Source organism: Muscardinus avellanarius, assembly GCF_963383645.1.
Source record: "Muscardinus avellanarius genome assembly, chromosome: 15".
NCBI lineage: Eukaryota > Metazoa > Chordata > Mammalia > Rodentia > Gliridae > Muscardinus > Muscardinus avellanarius.
Window position 1 is genome coordinate 14,938,781 of NC_137801.1, and position 6,164 is coordinate 14,944,944.

Sequence of the window (6,164 nt, forward strand, 5' to 3'; positions counted from 1 at the left end):
TCCCGGTCCCCGCCAGCTCCTGCGCGCCTGCGCACTGAGCGCTGCGCGCCAGTCTCGCGAGACCTCAGCTTTGCTCTTTCTCCATCTTCCTCGGCGCGCGGGCCAATGGGGGAAAGCTTGAGAGATTGACAAGACCTCACGCCCAATCAGAAGTGCAACTCGCTTCTGTTCTATTCAGCCCGGGAGGCCGAGAGCCGGCTCTTAAGAGTCTAGGGTAGTCTTGAGACCCAAGGAAATTCGCATTTAATAGGAAGAGGGAGAAGGGAGATGGTGTGGATGCGGGCACGAACGCTTTCCTGAGCATCGCCTTTGCCACGTTGTCGTCATCACGGGACTGGGAGGCCCACGTGACCTTAGCTCGCAGCTCCATTGTTGGGCAGGCGGGGGGCGGTGCCTGTGGAGGGGGCGTGGCCGCCCAGCCCTGCAGCCGAGTTCTTTGCTCTACTGGGAATCCCGGGCTTCCTGGAGAGTGCAAGATTCGATTTCTTCCAGCCCTCCCTCCCTCCTTTCCCTCCCTCTGAACAAAGACACACCACCCAATCCTTCCAAAGGCTAGAGGATCGTGGAGAATGAAAACAAGATAAAGTGGAGCTGTTTAGCTGCTGGGTTTTAATAGAGTGATTTTTAAAGGGGAAAAAGTTGTGAAATACGGTGAAATGGATTAAAAGATTGCTACTTGTCTTCAATAAAAAACTCAGTCTTAGTCTGACGTGCCTCACATTTATTTGGGTTGCGTTGTACAAGTGTGTTAAGACTTATTCACTGGACTTCATACTGAATCTCACCCCTCCTTGGAAAAAGCTATTAGGCAGTAATTTGTAAATTCACTTCCCATTGCTGATTTAACAGTATAGGTGGGTTCTTTAACATCTCCATAGAACTGAGTCTAACATCTTACTAGACGCCTCATTAATAAGCAAACAAAACCTTTGACGTGTTCATTTTGCATTTGTATGAGGCTTGTGACTTTAGATTGAAAAGAAATACGATTAGTACACCAAAATATATAGCGGTAGATAATAATTATATAGGTATAACCAAGTAACAGCTGTATAGTGAATTTTTCAAAAACACTGAAATATGATGCTGGGCATGGTGGCGCACGCTTGTAATCCCTGCGCTTGGGAGGCTGAGACAGGAGGATTGCACAGGTTCAAAGCCAGCCTCAGCTACTTAGTGAGGCTCTCAGCAACTTAGTGAGACCCTGTTTCCAAATAAAATAAAAAAAGGTCTGGGAGTATAGCCTGGAGGTAGAAAGCCTCTAAGTTCCACCCCTAGTACCAAAAAAAAAAAAAAAAAACAAACAAACACTGAAATATGTATGTGTTGGGAGGGTGGGGAAGAAAGGGAGTAGATGACAGTCTTCACCTACCAACAGGGAAATCAATAGATAATATCAAAAGTTCGTTCGTGAAAACATAGTATATGCCTGTCGTTCTAAAATATGGAACTGTATATGCTGGGTGGGGGAGGCCAAAAGCTTTGTAGCAGTCAGCTTTTGATGGGTAATAAACCTCCACAAAATTTAGTGGCTTCAGACAGGCATTTTTATTTTTCTTAACTGTGTGGATAAACTACGCATCTCTTCTGGTTGGGTTCAGTTCCTGCTGAGCTCTCATCAGCTGGTGCACTTAGGCTGAGACTAAATGGTCTAGAATGTTCATACACCTGGTAGTTGATTCCATGTCACCTGGGATGATGTGATGGGTTACCCACGCGTGCCTCATCACCAAGCTGCCATGGGCCGGGCTCCTCCATTAGGTTGTTGCAGGGTTTGCAAAAGGACCATGAAAGGGTAAACTGAGGCACTAGTACTTTCCAAGGGCTTGGTTTACATTTGTTCCACTCACCAAATCAAATCACATGGCTAAACCCAAATTAAAGGATGAAAAACTAGACTCCTCATGACGTAAAGTCACATTGCAAAGAGAGGTGAATACACAGAATAGGTGGCCATGGCAAAAAAAAAATAATAATAATAAGGGATGGGCGGAATGGGAAGGGGTAATTGGGGAGCTGAGAGGGTAGGGAATGGAACAACAGGATTTTATGACATGCCTTCTAGTACTCTTTGACTTTTGAAGACTAAATGCATGTATTATTTATTAAAATATGATTTCGAATGAAAAGGAGGGTTGACCAACAATGTCAAATTTCCTAAGCGTATCAAGTAAGAAAAGATTAGATTTTGCAACCCCTGTCTTGGGGGACTTTTAGTGAGGGACATGAGACTAAGTTCAATGCAGCAGTGATGATGGGGGAGGTCAGAAACAAGATTATAAAGTGAGGGAGAGAGATCATGGTCCCAACTAGCTGGAGATGCTGGTTTGATACATGCTGTAGCGTGTCGCACTCCTCAGACACAGACGGAGCCTGAACTGTGATTCTTATCTCCCCTTTGCTCTTGTCTCTTTTTCTGATGATCTTCTCAAGAATTGGTTCAAAATGGCAGCTTTTTAGCTACAGATGGGGCTTAGTGTTCCTTCAGGTAAATGATTTAAGTCAGTGGTTCCCCGATCCCTAAGGATCCCTAAGACCTGACTTTCAGAGGATCTACGAATTCAGAATTCTTTTTATGATAATCTGCGGTTCACTTTTTTCACTGGGTGAACATGTGCGTTGATCACACTGAGTCAGACTGGGTCAAACCGTTGCTGCCTTAGCTCGAATCAAGACAGTGACACCAAATTGTACTCTTAACCATTATAACCTTTACTGCTACACATAAGCAGTTTTAAAACGCTAGTTGATGTTGAGCATTCTAGAAGAAATAAATCGTTAACTCTGTTGTAACCATCGAGAATGTGTCTTTTGAATACTTTTGACAGAGTGGGGAGCACGTGTAAGTACTTTTGCTGCACACATGACAGCAATCTCCCTCAGAGAAGCACTCTTAAACTTGTTTGACACATCAGCTGAACTAGCTACTTTTCTCACTGAGTATCATTTTGACTTGAAAGAATGACTGGTAGGCAAACATCAGCATCTCAGACATGAGTATTTAGCTGTCATTTTTGTTGAGCCTTGTGAGCCTGTTCCTTCAAGGAAAGCAACTGGGATTATTTGTTGCTAATGATAAAGAGCTTTCAGGAGGAGAATTAGAATTTTGGAAGAACTTGTAACCGGCACCATGAGCTTGACAGTAATAATTACAGATTTTCATGATGAGATTGGTGTTGAGATAATGTGATTTTAAGTGTCATATAATGTCAATATTTAACTATCTGCATACCTCAGTGAATGAACACTGGCCAAATAAACAATGCAAAATGCTACAAAAATCACCTGTAGGTAAAAGAGCCAGTCAAATGTAGATAGGCCAACATTTTTTTTGAGGTACTGAGGATGGAACCCAAGGGGGGCATTCTACCTCCGAGCGACACCCCCAGCCCTATTTTTTATTATTTATTTTGAAACAGTATCTCACCAAGTTACAAAGGACCTCACTAAGTAGCTGAGGCTGGCTGTAAACCACCATCTTCCCATCTCAGCCTCCCAAATGCCGGGATTACAAGTGTGCGCCACCACGCCTGGCTGATCAACATTTTTGTTGTTGTTTGTTTGGGGTTTGGTGTACTGAGTGTTGAGCCCAGGGACATTCTACCTTTGAGCTACACCCCAGCCTTTTTTAAAAATATTGAAACAGGGTCTTTGGAGGACTTTGTCTTGACAGGAATCTAGGATTGGTTCTAGAGTTCACAAGGTCTCAGGTTGCCCAGCACTGTCCAACCTTATTGACCATGTGTTCTTACCCACATACTGGAGCCTTCAGCGTGGCTTCCCAGCTTGGGCTACTGTGCTCGGGTGGCCTGAGCATCTGTTGACCTGTTGGGGTTCCATGGTGGGCAGGGTCATCAGCAGTCGCCACCTTCCAGCTACTTCCTACTCAGTAACTAATATCACCCAGGTCTCAACTGCTCTGAGTGGTTGTTCCCACTTGTTTGTATTTGGGGGTCACAGCAACACTTTGCATCTAGTTTGGCTGATTCATGATTTGTCTGCTCTTTGGCTTTACTCATACCTCTCATAATTAGAAAAATGCCAATTAAGGCTCAATCAAGACTACTTAGGACATTTTCGTATATTTCTATAAAAGTCAGTTTTTAATTATATCATGATTAAGCTTACCAAACATTTAAATGCATATATTTTTTTAACTTCACAGCTTGGCAAAACTGCAGAAATTTGCTAACACAAGGCTCTGGACAAGACTGTGAGAAAATAGCCTCTGAAACATACTACTAGTGAAAATATAAATTAGAGTAAGCCCTGTGGAAGACAGGTTGGCAAAATATAACCATTTTTAAATGTATTCAGCAACCCAATGTCCTATATTTTATCCTACAACTGTATTTTCATGGGTGTGAGGTGATATATGAACATTACTGTTTATTTCAGCATTGATAATAACAGAAGTTTAGTGATAATCCCAATGTCCATCAACAGAAACTGGTTTAATAAATTATGCCTTAACATTGTGTGTGTGCACATGTGTGTGCATGTACGTGTGTGTATGTGTGTGTGTGTGTGTGTGTGTGTGTGTGTGTGTGTGTGTTACTGTGGATTGAACCCAGGGCATTCTACCTCTGTGCTACCTCCCATCCCTATTTTATTTTTTATAAAGTAAAAAAAAAAGAAACAGGCCCTTTCAGGGTCTCCCTGAGTTACCACATGCTACAATCCTCCTGTCTCAACCTCCCAAGTCCTGGGGTTACAGGTGTGCACCACCACACCCAGCTATACCATGTCATTTCAATGGAAAGAATTAAGAAGCTTTTCCATATATGCAGAAACAAAGTCTGTAAAGTATTATGACAAAAGGGCATATAAAAACGTATACATGTCATTTGGAAAAAGCAAAAGTGAAGAGGAATAAAAATGTATGCATATTCATATATATTTGTATAAATATATTCTGAAAAAAACATACAAAACTAAGAACCAGTTACCGGTTAGGGGTAGAGCATAGGGTTCAAGGTGTCTGGGGACCAAAATTGAGAGGAAAACACTTTTTTCTTTTTGCGGTACTAGGAGTAGAACCCATGGGTATTCCGAGCTATACCCACAGCCTTATGTTTTTTTTTATTCTTTATTTTGAAACAAGATCTCACTAAGTTGCAGAGGGCCTCATTAAGTAGCTGAGGCTATCCTCAAATGGTGATCCTCCTGTCTCAGCCTCCTCCCAAGTACTGGGATTACAAGCATGCACCACCACACCCACAGGGAGGGAGACTTTTTGCTGAGAATCTTTCATGGAATTTTGCTTGTTCAACTATATGAATATATTACCTAATTTAGAAAATAAAACTTTTTTTTAAAATGGAAGCCTAAAATGCATATACTTATAATCATCATCTTTGTTAACATCAGAAACCAGACTTAGCTTTGGAAGGACAGCACACTAAAGGCTGCAGACCCCAAGCGATAGGCACAGTGTGAATGTGTCTGAGTCCATCAGAGAAGTAAATGTAACTTTATAAAAGTTTAATGTTCCCAGACTTGCAAGGTAAACATAGAATGAGATTCCCCTGAGATGGGAGAGCCGGTAGCAGCAGCACATAGGGCAAAGGGAGATTTGAGGAGACCACCGAGAGAAGGAGAGAAATGTCTTAGTTCATTTGGCCCGCCTTCCCTTCCTCCCTCCTTCATCCCTTGGTACTAAGGATTGAACGCAGGGGGGAGTTCTACCATTGAGCTACACTCCCAGACCTTTTCATTAAAAAATTTTTTTAGGTACTGGGGATGGAACCCAGGGGCATTCTACCTCCAAGCTACACCCCCAGCCCTATTTTTTATTCTTTATTTTGAAGCAGGGTCTTACTGAGTTCCAAAGGGCCTCGCAGCTGAGGCTGTCTGCGAACCTCGATCCTCCTGTCTCAGCCTCCGGAATGCTGGGATTACAAGCGTGCGCCACTATGCCTGGCTTTACTTTTTAATTTTGAAACAGGATCTCTCACTAAGTTACCGCCCACTGGCAGTAAACCTGCGCTCCTCCTATCTCTGCCTCTTAAGTACTGGGATTACAGGTGTGTACAACAATGTCACCATTTGAGTTTCTACAGCATAATATAAACAACAGGGTGATTTAAAAACAATGGAGACTTGTTTCTCACAGTTCACTCTGGAAAGGGACTAGGGGACAGTACCTGGGAAGGCCAGCACCT